The following is a 17,354-nucleotide window of genomic DNA, read 5'->3' as shown; positions in this document are numbered from 1 at the left end:
TTGCTGACTTTCCTCTTGTAAAGAGCAGTAAAGCATCCTTTACTAGCAGCCAGAGAAGCCCAAGGCTAAGGAACCAGTTGTTCTTTTTCTTACACTATACTGCCATCTAGTGGAAAAATAATTAATGGCCGAAGGTACCATTTCAGGCATCTTAATTTTTTGATACCTGTAATTCATTTGTATTTAAATTTTGCTTTTTACTTATTTTTTATTTAAAATTTTTTTAATGTTTATTTATTTTTGATAGAGAGAGACAGTGCGATCCAGGGAAGGACAGAGAGACACTGAATCCAAAACAGGCTCCAGGCTCTGAACTGTCAGCACAGAGCCCGACGTGGGGCTCAAACCCATGAACCCTGAGATCATGACCTGAGCCGAAGTCGGACGCCTAACCGACTGAGCCACCCAGGCGCCCCAAAATTTTGCTTTTTTAAGTTGAGACCCTATCAAAATCAGCACGGAATTCCTCCCCGTTTCCATATACATATCTACACTCCTTCTGTACACATCTCTCTCTCTCTCTCTCTCTCTCTCTCTCTCTCTCTCTCTCTCTCTCTCACACACACACACACACACACACACACACACATATGGTCTACAGACTATTCCCCCTAATGAAATTGTGACCTTTTGGCATTGTGTAATTTGACTAAAAATTTAGGGAAGAGTTTAGACAGAAATGACTAATAGATTTACTTTAATCATTTTTCATACCATAAAACACAATTTCTTTCCATCACAAGTAGCTTCCATACTGACCCCATGGCGGAGTTGCCTATAGTACTGATGGTGTCCAGTGAGTTGACTGCCGGAGTAAGACCACCCCGTGGATAAGACAATGATGAATGCCTCCATATAAATGGGAAAAGGGAAGGTGCAGCTCTGATGGCCCCATTATTAAACATGCATTCTAAGACATCTAAAACACTTATTAGTATTAGTATTAGTCTCCTGATCTTGCTATAACAAATTATCACAAAGTTAGTGGCTTACAACAACTTAAGTTTATTATCTCACAGTTCTGGAGGTCAGAAATCTTAAATGGGTCTCAGTGGGCTAAAATCAAGGTGTCAGCAAGTCTGCATTCCTTCTGGAGGCTGCAGGGGACAATCTGTTCCCTAGCCAGTCCAGCTTCCAGAGACTGCCTATAGGCTTGGGTCTCTTCTTCCATCTTTAAAGTCAGCAGTATTGGCCCCAGGCCTACTCACAATGCCATCTCTCTGGATCTCTCTCCTTTGTCACCCTCTTTCTCCTTAAAGAAGGCTGTGATGCCATTGGGCCTACTACAATAATTCAGGTTAATAACCAATATCCCTGTTTTAAGGGCAACTGACTAACAACCTCAATTGTACCTGCTACCTAAACTCTTCTTTGCCATATAATGTAATACAGTCTCAGGCTCCAGGAATTAAGGTATGGACATCTTTGGGTATGGGGAAAGCATTCTGCCTCCTTTCCCCTCCCATCCCACCACCCCCCCAACACTTTCACAAATTACAAGGAGCCTGGTAAGCATGCATGAGGACACATCAACCTTGAAATTCTACCTACACTTTTGGCCAGCCACATTTAATAGCATATAAGAGCATAAGTTCCGATAGACTTAAGTTTAAATCCCAGATTCATCCTCAGATGTGAAAACTTGTGTATGTTACTTAGCATTTCTATGCTCAGTTTCTTCATCCTTAAAATGGGCATAAGATCTTCCTCATAGGATTATTGTAAGGCTTAAATAAGTCTCCAAAGAGCACTTAGCAGAGCACGTGGCATATATGAAGATCTCAGAGTCTCCGAAGGAACCATTTCTGAGAATTTCTGAGGATTTTCCATTCCCTTCAAAGTGAGAGTAGCTAACCACCTAACTAAACACTGCCCTGGATGCTTGGGGGACAAGGAAATGACACTGCCTAGCTTTACCCAGTTAACTACGTCCAGTAGAATTAGACACCAAGACATGCTGTCTTGTGAGGTTCTTCTAAAACGGGTAAATGAAGGCTTCTGTTGTACCTTACGTATAGGGATAGACTTTGCCCAGACTTTTGCCACGTTTAGGTGGGAGGCATTTGAAGAGACCATAGAAGAGGAGGACAATCTTCCTTCATCCTTTCCCATCCTTTTTTGTCTAGAACATGTATACCAATGTCAACACTTCAGCGACTATTTGTATACTGTACGAGTATGCACAGAAAGATGGTCATTCTGACTGGTCTCCTAAAGCTGAGGGCAGCAAGCCCACGTGTGTGTGCATGTGCGTGTGTGTATGTATTGCTACCACACACACATATGCCATCAAGTTACACAAAAGCCTATTTTTACCCTAATGAGAAGTAAATTGTTGGCAATGGAAATTAAAATGTTTTTAAAAATTTCTTATGACACTAAAATTTATTTTTAAGTAGAAGTTCTGAAGTAATGAATAAAAAAGTTCATTGGTTATAAGCCACCTATACACAATGCACTTAGGTTGTAAAAAAGAATAATGCTTTTAGATAGGCTAAATCTATGTGTCTCCTATAATCTTGTTTCAATAATAAATTTACTTAGGAACATGTTTATTAGGGAAAGTAATTTCTGCAACTACTGGAAATATTTCTGAATTCATAGTATCTAATATATTTTTACTGTTTTATTTTAGGATTTTAAATACCTCTTTCATGGCTAGAATACATGAATTCCTTGAGTATAGAAACTATGGAGCAAAATGCTATTTGCACTTTACAAATATAGAAAGGATGCTCTAAGTTTTACTTTTACCCCTATGAACTTTTTGATTCCCTGATTCCCCTAACAGGTCCCTCCTGACCTATTAAAACCTTCTTGAAACAAACAGGAAAGACTGGGCCATAACCGGTCCTTCCTGGGTTTGCCAAACCTCTCACTTAGGTAGCCGCATTGTAAAGGTCACTGCATTTTGGATATGGTTACAGCTCTCCTCCTGAGGTATCTCTGTAAACCTCAGGAGCTGGAGGGCTACACTGTGACTATAAAACCTAGAACCTGCAACCATAGTGCACCTCAGGTTTGCACAGCTTAATGTTCAGCTTAATGTTCATTATATCCCATGGACTTCAGCATGAGGACATCAAAGGTAACTTGGCAAACCCAACCTCCATCCTGAGTTTATACAGCTGGTGGGGAGGCAGTCATGGCTTGGGTAATGAGTCTAATGCAGAGTAAGTGAGCAACTGTACCTTGGAAAGAACATTCTATGTTGCTTTCTGAATATCAGTACCTCCCTCACACAAAGTCACGGAGCTTTGTCTTCGAGAAGTCTTCAGCCCTCAGCTCCATGTAAATGGCAAGGCAAACACATTAATTCAGTGTGACAAGACTGTCAACTCAGTCCAGTTGGTGGTAGCTCAGGGCACATCCCAGCAGAGCTGAGAGTTAGTGAGCCCCACCAGAGGCATGCTGGAACAGATTCACGCGAGAAACCATCATGTTTTGTTCCTCTCTGCCTCACTTAGAAATTTTAAAAACTGAAGTTATATGGAGTTTAGCTTTTAGAGAGAAGCAGCTAGTTCAATTCAGAACTTAGGTTCGACTGGTTGGCAATATTTGTTTTGTACCTTAAAAATGGCAAGCACTCTACTGAGAATTATATATACATTATTTATTAACTGAACTGCAAGGTGGGTGGAATTAATCCTTGATGAACCTGAGGCCTAAAGAAGTCAAATGATTTTTCTAAGTTCCCATGGAGAGTAAAAATGAGTGTTGATACTCCCCTTACATCTCTAACCCCTTTTATTTTTCCCTATGTAGGAATACAACAGTGAAATATATTATGTAAATAAGTAAAAAAAAGTAAACCCTTAGTATATTTGACTTTTCTAATTTTTATTCAACTGATCAGTCTCCTTAGACACAATGTATCTTTGTTCCCTCGCTCCACCTTACGTCCCCTCATACCTTCCCTGCTAAGTTCTAGAAAATGACTCTGAGAGGTACCTCATTTGGATTGTTTATGGCATTGATTTTCATCCACACCATTCATAATGTGTCAGAAATTATCATTTTCCCTTTGTTATGGATTGGATCATCCAGGCGGTAACAAGCTTATCAAATAAAATATTAAAATAAGCAAGTGGGTACAGTAATTGTTAAAAGTAACCAGTGGGAGAAAATGAGAGTCAGTGGATTATTTTATCCCAGCTATAAGATTAAAGATACTCATATTACATGTCATATGTTAGTTATGACAAAATTTCTTAGTTTCCTCTATCAACACACGGAATTAAAATGTCATGTCTTCTCAGTGATTTTTTTTCTATAATCAACAGAAAGGGATCAATGAGTCTTTCTGTCAAGCTTCTGTGAATGAGTCTAGTAAGTAAAAAGGATTGTTTTGAAGTAGATTCTTCATGTTTCCTCCCTTATTGGCCTGGATTAAAGGTGAAACTCAATTGTCCCATTATGTTGCACTTCTCTCTTTTATAATGAGAAGGGGATGAGGAGGAGAAATGCATTAATACTCAGCAAGGACCAGAATGTATCATAAAACACTAGCTAATGCTTTCCTTTTTCTCGTAATAGACATTTGGAATGGTTTCTCATTTATTTAAGAAATAGGCTACATTAGTTTCTAGGCCTTGTGACTCAATGTTCTGTAAGTTACACAGACCTGGTCCAAAGCTAAGGTGTTTACTGCTGCTAAAGCCATTAAATTTTTGGATGATTAAAAACAAGAGCTAAGGATTAACAATAATTAAATGTCTCTTAGAAAAGGTCAGTGGTACAAGGAAATGGTTAATTGCACTGAAAGAATAAGAAGAAAGTTGAAGAGAATGTATTTTTTCAACCACAAAACTGAGTAAAAGCCATCCAAGCTGGGAGATTTACTAATTCATAGCAATTAAGTAGTTAATTAGAAGTCTGTAATTATCTTTGCCACTTCATTAAGAACTCTGTACAGATTTCCCAGTATAATTTGTTGGAAACCCTACTTACCTTGGTTATTGGGATTTCATGAGGAAACTACTTTCAATGTATTAAAGGAGTGTCTCATTAAAACTTTGTTCAGCCATCCATGGAAACACAAGTTGATTCCTAAGAGTCTAATAGTTTTGGGCTTACTGACGAAGTGTGACTTAAAGGACACAGGACAGCACAAGTAACGTTCTAATTCCGAATTGCCAGGGGTGGGTATTCACCCACTGCACGGGTATGGCTTCATTACTTACTTTTTATGCAACTATCCATTCTTACTGGCTGTGGCATTATTCTGATTGGCATTGACACAACAGTGTCCATGTTGTATTAGTTTCTAAACATTACAAAGATCAGTTGTTCTGCAAATGGGTGACTACCCTTAGGGAAAGCTAGAACCCATAACAAGATACTGACGTTGGTCACCTATCTTGGCAATAACATAGGAACTCAAACTTTCTTCTAACTGTGATTATAACAGCCCAAACCTATGAAGACCAGTCACCTCAAAAAAAGGTCAACAAACAAAATGGTGGTAGAGCTCTACTTTTCTGTTTTACTTGGTAGATCGGCCCTGTGACTATTATCTACATTGTCAGCAAGGTTTGTGTTTGCAAATTGGCTACAGTGCTGTAAACAGATAAATAGCAAAATGGTAGAAATACTAGCCTATCAGGTGATATAGAGAGAATAAAATAATGGATGTGTGTAACCACTTAACTCTGGCATAGAGCATTTGATAAATGATATGGCATATGAGGCGAAGCGTTTCCCTAGGTTTTTCAGACAGATTATTATCTAATTTTTAACAACTGGTATTTATTCACTAAGTGAATGAACTGTGATTTTTTTAATTTTTATTTTTTTTAAAGTTTTTTAAAATGTTTATTTATTTATTTTGAGAGAGAGAGAGAGAGAGACAGGAAGAGAGGCAGAGAAAGAGGAAGAGAGAATCCCAAGCAGGCCCCATGCTCAGTGCAGAGCCTGACGTGGGGTTTGATCTCATGACTGTGAGATCATGACCTGAGGTGAAATGAAGAGTAGATGCTTAAGTGATTGAGCCACTCAGTTGCCCCTTTAATTTTTTTTATGTTTATTTTTGAGAGAGAGAGCACTAGTGGGGGAGGGGCAGAGAGATAGGGGGACTGAAGACCTGAAGCGGGCTCCACGCTGGCAGCAGAGAGCTCCACGCAGAGATCGAACCCATGAACCGCAAGATCATGACCTGAGCCGAAGTTGAATGCTTAACCAGCTAAGCCACCCAGGCATCCCCCAGGTGCCCCTTTAAATAACTCATTATAGTTAGACATTAAGGTTATTTTGAAATTTTTGCAATTATAAACACATTCATCATGAGTATCTGTATGCATAACACTGTTATAGCATTTGTGTTATTCTTCATTCTAGATTTTGCCAACTGGATTGGCTGTATCAATGGGATGAACTTTTTTAACACCCTGTCACAGATAATTATCCTCTCCTTATTTACCCTCTATTTACTCATAATTTTGAACTACATCTTGTACCTACTTTAAGTTTAAAGATTTGTCATATTTGTAAAAAAAAAAAAAGATTAATAAAAGAACTTCATTAGCATGATGCAGAAACTAAAAACCATAGAATTTCAGGCTTCAGGTGGGAATTGAAACTGGAATTGACAATTCAAGGAACAATTTAAATCATTTAATCAGAAAAAAGGACAGTGACAGGAATATATAACAGTCTACTTGCAGACAATAAGCAGATAAATTTTGCTGGAATGAATGGTTCATTCATATACAGAAATAATGGGGCATCAATGGAGAATAAAAAGTAGGTAGAGACCAGGTAGGAAAGCACCTTTAATATCAGCTAAGACATTTCGGCTTTATTATCCAGGCAACTGGAAAAAAAAATCAAGATTTCTGAGCATGAGGATGACATGCAGAAAGGCATTGTAGAAATCTGTGGTTTTAAGAGTGCAAATGGGGTGTGGATTGCAAGTGGTTAAAAACAGAGCAAAATGCTAGAAGCCATTGATTTGTCATTAAGAATTTAGAAGTGATTTGCTATGCAAAAGACGAAATACTTGAAAGAATTAAGGACAGCTCTTATTTTATGTGTTAACAATGTTAGATTAAATGTCAAATTTAAAAACTGACAGATATAAAATAAAACACAGCCATACATAACATTTTTAGTACTTATTGTGTATCAAACACTGGGTGAATTGCCTTACATTTTTTACATCATTTTACCTTCCCCCAAACCGTATATGGTAGGAATTATGATTATCTTAACTTTATGGAAAAGAAAATAGCAGTTTAGAGAGGATAAGTACTTTATTTCATGCAGATAATAAGTGACAAAGCCAGGATTTAAACCTGGTTCTACTTGGCTCTAGAGTATACATGCTATCATCTGTTAAATGTGAACTCATTCTTGAACAAATATGATTTATATATTTATATTTTATTATAGAGATAGAGTGAGTGCAAGCGGGGGAGGGGGCAGAGAGAGAGAATCTTAAGCAGGCTCCACACTCAGCACAGAGCCCTATGTGGGGCTCCATCCCATACCTTGGATCATGACCAGGGCCAAAATCAAGAATCAGATGCTCAACCAACTGAGCCACCCAGGTGCCCCTGATTTATTTATTAAGAGAAATTTATAGAAGATCGGGCAAAGGTTGGTTCCAGGGGAAATGGAATTGAGGAACAGATGTAAGATAAACTACTAAACTAAAGTCCAGAAAAGAGGAGGATGCCAGGACAATTTCAAGTATTAGACTATGAGATACAAGGTGAGTGGTAGGACCACTAACAGAAATAGTATAAATGAGAAACAAGCTGGTTTCCAGTAAAAAAATGAGTTTTGCTTTAACAATAAAACAATATACGTGTATGTTAGAGCAAAGTCCAAGTTTTATAATTATATCCCTTGAGCACATCAATTCCCAAAATAACGTTAATAGATGTTAAATAAGGTGTTGCTAAATGGTGGCTTAACCACCTTGCTTATCTTCTCTTCTTCCTAAGGTAAGAATACACAGCAATAATTAAACATGCCATCTGGTGACGTAGCTCAACCACTGTGGGCATTGATACTCTGGCTCAAAGAAATCCAGCTTCAATCATTTAAAATTTCACAACCAGTGAAGTAGTTTCTTTACTTCTGCCTTTGGTATTCCTGCCAATTAACAATCCCCACTTATATAAACCCATCAACTGTTCAACTGTCTTGTTCTTAAATATGAACAGAAAACCAGCATCTCTGCATGCAAGAAAAGTGGAAAATATGACACAAAAGGAAAAGTAAACAAAAACTGAAGGAAGGTTGAAAGGGCAGAAGGGTGACTAGAGAAAGTAGTTAATTCAAAGAATAGGAAAAAAAATAATGCCTTTACTGCCCACAGACAGCCCAAAAGATATTGAATTTATAAGAACAGCATTATAGACCTTACAAGTTAGCATTTCTAAAGTCTTTTGTTGATAGTGTTTCCTAAAAAGAAAAAAATGCTTCAAAGCATTGAATCACTATATTGCATACCTGAAACTAACACCATATGTTAATTATAATGGAATTAAAATTTAGAAAAAAAGAAAAGGAAAATATCTGGATGAATGCTGGTGGCTAGAGGGCTTTTGGCATGAAAACTTCAATATTTATTAATTGTCAGTACCTTTTTAGGAAATATTGAACAACTATAGCCTTGACCCATCCATGGAGGACATAGTTTTGATTTAAAGCATTTTTCTTTTTCTTTTTTTTTTTTGTTTTCTTAAAACAATTTTTTTAATATTTATTTTTAGACAGAGAGAGACAGAGCGTGAGTGGGGGAGGGGCAGAAAGAGAGAGGGAGGCACAGAATCCAAAGCAGGCTCCAGGCTCCAAGCTGTCAGCACAGAGCCCGACACAGGGCTCGAACCCACAAACCGTGAGATCGTGACCTGAGCCGAAGTCAGATGCTTAACTGACTGAGCCACCCAGGTGCCCCTAAAGCATTTTTCTTCATCCCAAATTACATACCTAGGAGTGTTCCCAGCTCTTATGGTTGGATTAAAAGAAACTTAGCTCTATCAACCCCTTGAGAAAACCTAGAATTTATTCTATGATCCTAGCAGCTATCTTTTAGAGACTCCATGTCTGACAGGATGAAGAACACAATTCTCAAGCAATCTGTAGAGGTACAATAAGGTTCCAAGAATATTCTCAGGAAGCACTCGTAGTTCACTGGAAGTCACTTGTTTGGGGCAATTAATCTAGAAAGTGAATTCCCTTTCTATCTTCAAATCTTTGTAGCAGTGATATAAAAAATCTAGATACGGAATTTGGAGATGGGGACTCAAACTACAGCCGCTTACCACTTGACTTTATACAAATCAGTCACCACTCATGATCAACCACCATGTGGTGTCTCCCTAAAACATAAACACAGTAATATCTGTGGCATAACTTGTTAAAAAATAAATGAAATAGAGATTGAAAAGATTTAAAATCACCATGTATCATGGTCATGAGCATATAGGAACTCTATTATATTGAAGACATCTTTTAGATAGGTATAAACTAAAATTTCCACATAAAAATCAAAGATCATCATATATCATTTTATCATCATCAAAAGATTGTCCATTATGTGTACATACTATTTTATCCAACACCAAAAAGGCCAGGCTTTATTGGAAAACCTTTGCATACCCCCAAACTGTCTCTTTAACATAAGAAAGGTGGATATTAATTTTGAGCAGACAACCCCCAAATAAGCAAAAACAAATACACAGCAAAAAAGTCATATCGTACCTACAGTAAAAATGAGATTTCCATAATATGAAACCCAAATTTTATCCCTAAATTGGTCATATTTGAACAATAATTATCTTATTTCCTCAGATGCAAAATAAAGCCATTTGAAATAATGATTTCTAAGATCTATACAGCTTTGGAATTCAAGATATAAACATTTCTAATAATCATTCAACCTGGACCATAAACTAAATTGAACTGGTTCAGAACAAAGATTATATTTTTCCCCAATTTTCTCTTTGTGGCTTCTAAGCATATTTTTGGAAGAGCAAATTACATTTTCAGCACAACTATAATCTCTTGATTAATTATACAGACAAAATATTTATCATTTTTATAAAGCTTTACCTACCTTATAGGCCCAGAGATCTATAGCAAATGTCACTAACACAATTATACCCAAACTTGTTGTTGAATATTCTTGGTAAATTTTCTCAAAATGGTAAACATTACAGTTACCATATGACCCAGCAAGTCTACTCCTATATACCCAAGAAAAGTATAAACATATGTCTATACAAAAACTCACAAATGGATGGTCATAGAGGCATTATTAAAAAGAAAAATATATTTGGTCTCTTTCTATCTCTCTTGCTCCCCATCCTCATCACATTAAAATGGCAAAGGAAAAACAAGGAAGATAACTTCTGGAAAATAAGAAACGAGGTTTTTTCTGCGTCAAGAAGTTTAACGTGTATATGGTTTCACTCCTATACCTAAACATCTATAACACATATAAAATTCATTTGCTTTTTTGGTTCAGATTTTTTTTTATAATGAGCTGTAGTACAAATACACTGAACTATTAAGCATAGAGTGTGTAGGTGCTTCTTGGTCATGGTTTGAGAAATGAAGAAAGACTGTCCAATTAAAAACACCATGGCCCTCTCCTGAGCCTTTTTCCCTGGTCTAAATTTCCACTACCTATGTTAGTTCTTTATTTTAAGTTCTTATCATCATTGCAGTATTATCAGTGGAGGAAAAAAAATGTAAAAAAAAAAATACTCAAAAAGTAGAAATGACACAAATTTCCACCAACAGATGAATAAATAAATGTGGTATATCCATATAATGGAATATTATTTAGCAATAAAAATTAATGCAGTACTGGCACATCCTACAGCATGATGAATCTTGAAAACACTATGCTAAGTATATATTTCCATTCACATGAAATGTCCAGAATATAAGCAAATATACAGAGACAGAAAGTAGATTAGTGGTTATCTAGGGCAGAGGGGGAAAGTGGAATGACTGCTACTGGGTATGGCAATTTGATGGTATCTATTAAAAATTTTAAAGAACGAATTTTTTGACTCAGTCATCTACTTTCATAGATCTATCCCAAAGTAAGGGTACAAGTAGACATATATGAGAAAGCTGTTTATTACTGCATTGTTTGCAACAGTGAGAAAATAAATTAATTCTGTGGAATATTATGCAGCACTTACAAATTATAATAATATGTACAAACTTGGACAGTGACACAAGCCATCTATTGATAGACTAGACAGACAGATGGATTGAGATACAGAGATATTCCTTTTATATGATAGTATGCATATGACAGAACAATATACATACAGAGACATGCCTTTATGTAACATACATATATAAGACATATATGTAACATACATATGACACATAAGTATACATGCAATATGATTCTGCTGATGTTAAAAACAAAAATTGGATAAACACAAACTGAAAGGAGGCATAGCTGACAAAGAGCAGTTATTTCTGGGAACTGAAGTAAGATTGAGAGGTAACAAAGAGGGCTTTTTACATTCTACTCTGTATGCTTTATATTATTTGAAATAATATTTTCATATTATTTTGAAATAATAATATACTCATATATTACTTATGTCATTAAAAGGGGAACTAATGTTTTTAAATAACCATCGGAAAAATTATTTGCCTAGCCAGAAAGATTTTGTAAATAGAAAACATCCAAGCAAGTAGGTAAGCCACATGGTTTCCCTCAATGAACATCAGGTTCCAAGAGGTGTGGGGAGTCAAAAGGTGGGGAACCAGACAGCGGAAGAGGATTAGCAAGACTAAGGTCAGCCCAGGTGTCAGAAGAACATTAGGGATAAGTCTACTAGAAAGAATAGATTAGATGAATCCCATTTTTATGATTTGAAATAGACTTGACAGTTGGAAAAGTATAATTTTTTCTCATCCTTGACACTTTTATTTGAAAACTTTTGCAGGACACAGAGTATGACAGATGATTGTGTGAGTCACGGTCCTGGACAGAAAAAAAAAAAATGGCTCAATGAGCAGGATCACTATTGAAAGAGTTTAATGAAGGGACTATTAGGAAAGCTGGAGGCTGAGTTAAGGGAACCAACAGGAAAAGGTGAAGCACAAAGGAATACAAAAATATAAAGCCATTACCACCTCAAGCCTGAAGACAAGAGGGAAGTTGGGGCTTCCTCCGGGTGGCCCAGTCGGTTAAGTATCTGACTTCAGCTCAGGTCATGATCTCACGGTTGTGAGTTCGAGCCCCCTATCTGTACTAACAGCACAGAGCCCATTTCAGATACTCTGTCTCCTTCTCTCTCTGCATAAGATCTGTCTCTCTCTCAAAAATAAATATTAAAATTTTTTTTTTAAATAAAATGTCAATCTTATTAAAAGAGAGAGAGAGAAGGGGGACGTGGTAGCCAGAACCTATGAGAGCTGCAGCTATAAGAGAGGGCCACCCAACAAGAGACAAGTAGCTACTGCCAAACTGCAAGAGGCACCTGAGGAACACAGAACGTTTTCTCCTCCTGCCCTCTGACCTTTGGCCAATGCTCTCCTTTGACCATATCCAGAGGGCAAGTGATACAGGAACAGGATGCAAAAGGGTTGAGAGGGGATGATCAATGACCAATGCTAATGCCTCCTTTAATTATAAGGTGCTTGTGGTTTTTAAATGAATTGATATTTGGGACAAGCTGTACTCTGCTTGTTGTGTCTTACTTCACCATTGTCATGTAAATATCACAGACAAAAAAATGCAAAATGAGGTGCACTTAACTATTCAACCCTACTGGAAATGTATTTAAAAGACTCAAACAAAGGCTTTGCAGAAACTAGAATATTTCAGGGAGAATGCACATGTCTGTTCCAGAGAGTATAATTAGAGACCATAAAGTGATTGTCCCATCTTTGTCATGAGGCTGAAACAATTTTCAGCTGCCCCATTATTCCCTGTGATAAAGAAGATAATATGTAAGCCATAGTTATACTTTGCAAGGTTTTTTTTTTTTTTTGGGGGGGGGTAGCAAGACATTACTTGATTTGAAATTCAAATAATGTCTGTACAATAAACCAATAGCCACTCTTCAGGAATCCTAAACATCAGTCAGGAGTATATTATGTGAATGTAATTTCTTTTTGATTTAAGTAAGTGAAATTTTGCAAAGTAATTCATTTTATTGATTAATCATAAAGCACCCATTCTATTGTAAACCCCCAAATCATTCTGTATGACTGTAAATAAACAAGTAAGAATTAATATTGAATAATAGAGATTCAAAGATTCTTATCTCATCTTGAATTTCCTTTGCAAATAATGAGTAAATTGTCTCAAGTAGAAAAAAAAAAAAAACAAAACAGTAGCTTCAGATGTGCAGCAACATGAACATGTCTACAATGTCTAAAGAATAACCAAGGCCAGAGTAATGACAGCAGAGAGAGGAAGGGGGAGATAGAAAATAATGCATATGATGAACCAATCATGTAGAGTTTTGTTAGCCAAAGGAAGAACTTTGGTTTTAATTCTGGGTAAAAAGGAACAGAGGCTCCAATTGGTCTTCCCTATTTCTGCTTTTCTTGACTTCTACTCCTGGCATCTGTCATGAGAGAGTGGACCACAAATAGCTGCTGCTCCTTCAGCCTGGGTCTCAGAGCTATCCTACAGATTGATGGAATTTTTTGTGGCTGTTAAGTCCTGGATATTTGTGGGTTGATTTGTTATAACATGAGCTGGATAATATACTCCCCTAGACTATGAGCTTCATGTGTATATATTATATCTGTTTTTGATCAACATCTGGATATGCAGTGCTGGAGTGGTTTCTAGCAAATAATAAGTGCTCAGAAAGTAAGGGTGGTGCACATTACAATCCAGCTATGAGATTCTTTTTTTTTTTTTTAATGGCAGAGAGAGAGAGAGGGCGCATGAGCAGGGGAGGGAAGAGAGGAAAGGAGAGAGAGAATCCCAAGCAGGCTCCACACTGTCAGCACAGAGCCCAGTGTGGGGCTTGAACCCATGAACCATGAAATCATGACCTGAGCTGAAGTCAAAAGCTGGGCACTTAACCGACTGAGTCACCCAAGCACCCCTAGATATGAGATTCTAATACTGTAGAAGTGCTTGAGTCATGCCTTAAGTTATTGAACCAGAAAAGAATCTCTGGATATTGAATTCAAGTACTGTTATTAAATATTGTTATCAGTATTAGAGAAGAAATATATGTTCTTCATTTTTTAAAAATGCATAACATACAGGATATAAAATAAGTCTCCTGAATTCATCTTCCCATTCTGTTACTGGTTTGTATGTATACTATATATTTTATTATATATATGTGTGTGTGTGTGTATATATGTATACATGGATATGAATATATTTATAGTCACATATATAGTTACATAAATGGCATTACACAATATGTATTGATTTGCAACCTGTTTTATCACATGAATTGAAAACATACTTTTTAAAGTTTATTTATTTTGAGAAAGAGACAGCACAAGTGGGGGAAGAGCAGCTAGAGAGGGAGAGAGAGAATCCCAAGGAGGCTTTGTGCTGCCAGCACTGAGCCCGATGTGGGGCTCAAACCCATGAAGCTATAAGATCATGACCTGAGCTGAAACCTAGAGTCCGACACTTAACCAACTGAGCCACCCAGGCACCCCAAAATCGTATTTTTATGTTCATTTTCTCATTCTTTCTAAAAGCTGCATAGTATTTTATATATTTATACCATTATGCATTTAACCAATCTCTTACTGATATTTATTTTCTAGTTTCTAAATAGTTGTCTACAAATATGCAAATATGCATCTATATGTATACTTGTCATGCAAATTTGTAGGCATAGCATTACTGGGCTCCAGGCACACATAATGTATATTTTGATAGGGACAGACTGCTCTCCAAAAGGTTGTTCAAATTTTTCATATATATTTTTAAAAATCTTCATAGGTGATGATAATGCAGTCTTCTGGTTAAAACCATTGAATTAAATAGAAAAAGAGAGAGGAAGCTTGAGGTTAGAACAACTTTTCCCATCACGTCATGCCTAACCAGGGGTAAAGAACATACCACCTTGGTCAACCGTCATTAGTTTTCTCAAAAACAGATTTCGGTTTAGTAAATTTTTTCCTTAACATAAGGAAACAACATCTTTTTGTATGGCCAGATACTTTTTACCTTTAAATATTAATGGTAACAAGTGAAAACATTCTAACTGGATTCCTTCAATTTGTAGTTTATGAAAGATAACCCAAATATAATGTTCTTTATATCCAATCCATATCAGTGGATTTGAACTAATTATGCTTCACTGAACTGAGAAATGGCTGACATATAATACTTTGCATAGTTTTTACAACACATCTGAAAGTATATTTGAAATATCTTTGTCTTTGATAGGTGCTATATGCCTTGAAGTTTCAGGTTACTACCCTCTGTCAGACAAGATGTTTAAAATTAGTAGCACATGTCCACATAATAACAAAGTGAAATGAGCTGATCACTTTTGTTAGAAGTGTCAATCTCCAACAAAATGACAAGATGTTTTCAATGATGACACCCACACTTTGCTTATTAAATATTTGTTACATAATTTTTGTTGAAAGGTAAGTACATTGAATTAAATCTTAACCATCTAAATGCCATGATAACCTTGGTGTAATAATTAAAGATGCATTAGCCAAGATGTCTAGATGTGAACATCTTATAAAATGGTATTGAGGGATAGACTGAGAAGGGTCAAAAATATGACAAACTATCTATTCAGCTTGACAATCAAATGACAATTTAATTACATCAAGAAATCATTACAAAGTGAACAATTTCCCTGGACTAGGCTGGCTTACTTTTCCTTCTCTTTTTATTTTCTCTGACAAGCTACAATGTGCTATTTAATACAACCTAATGGACCACATGAAGTTAGATCAAAGAGCATATCAATAATTCTACTGACTTTATCTGAAGTTTTATCAAGTCATAATAACTAGTCCCAACCTTATTAAATGCCTATTTAACATTTTTTTAAAGTTCTTAAAGCACTGTGGTAAATTTTAAAATAAGGCTCTATATATTTTCTCCTTCTCTTCCTTCTCTTCCTCCTCCTACACCATCTTCTCTTCTTTTTCTTCTTCTTCCTATCCTATTAACTCATTAATCATCAATTTAGAATTTACTATATATAGCATGAAAGAACTAAAAAAATATTTTTATTATTTTAGAAACTCCTCATGAAGAAGGATTTTGAAAGGATGATGGCCCCCTGATTTCAAATCTTACTGCATTTCATTAAAAATCTCAAACAGACTATGAAAATAAAATATCCCAGTGTGCATGTCCACAGATAACTAGAGGACAGAAAATACTAGAACTTCCAGTTATATCCTAGTGGGCAAATAAATAAGCCAGATCATTAGAGTTGGAATATGGAGTCTATGCATTTGTGGCAAGTCAGGTGTGGTTTGCACAGAAGGCGGCAGATGCATGCGGTTCTCATAGAACACAGATGACATCAAGTATGACTGACCCTCATAAGAAAGGAAACGCAGTGAGTGAATAAGCATGAAGAATAGATCTGAAATCTGGCGTATCAGAGCACTGTCTACTGGAGAGGAGATACCCCTGGGGAAAATTGTTTCTGAGCTTTGGAGAATGGAATAGGCAACATGGAATAGGTGGTTTCCTTTGATTACATGATGAAAGGAAGGTTGGAAGCAGCTCAAGAGAGGACCTTGAAGTATGACTGTTTCAAACAATCAGAAGAAGTATGAATGCTGTAAATCATAAACTTGAAAATTCATAACCAGAAGATATGTTAAATAAGGGCTGACTCTAAAATGGATGGATAGATAAAATAGATAAATAGATAAAATAGATAAAATAAACTCTTCCCAGAAGAGAACTACAAGTTACAAGATGCTCAAGGGAAAATAGTACAACTGAATGTTCAATAGGAGTAAAAATAAGGGTAATAAAAAGAGCAAAGAAAATGAAACCAAAATACATAAAAAATTAGAAGAGTCCAATGAAAAGTGATAAGGGAAGCAGATCATATACATATGTATGTATATATGTATATATATGTATGTGTGTATATATATATACATATTTGGAGTCTATGAAAAAGAAAATATAGAAACTGAACCAATATTTAAAACTATAATTCAAGAAAAGTTTCCTAATAAAAAACCTGAATTATCAACTCCTAGATGTTTCTTAATTCAATTATTGGACTTTAAAGATGAATAAACAATCCTCTGAACTTCAGGGGAAAAAAAATCAAATCATTTACAAATGAGAGAAAATTAGGTTGAAATTAGACTCATCAACAAAAATGTGGAAAGCAATACAGAAGAGACATATTTTCAAGAAACTCAATAAAAATTAT

Source organism: Neofelis nebulosa, chromosome 2, assembly GCF_028018385.1.
Source record: "Neofelis nebulosa isolate mNeoNeb1 chromosome 2, mNeoNeb1.pri, whole genome shotgun sequence".
Classification (NCBI taxonomy): domain Eukaryota; kingdom Metazoa; phylum Chordata; class Mammalia; order Carnivora; family Felidae; genus Neofelis; species Neofelis nebulosa.
The sequence above is the reverse complement of the archived record's forward strand: the minus strand, read 5'-3'. Positions refer to the sequence as shown.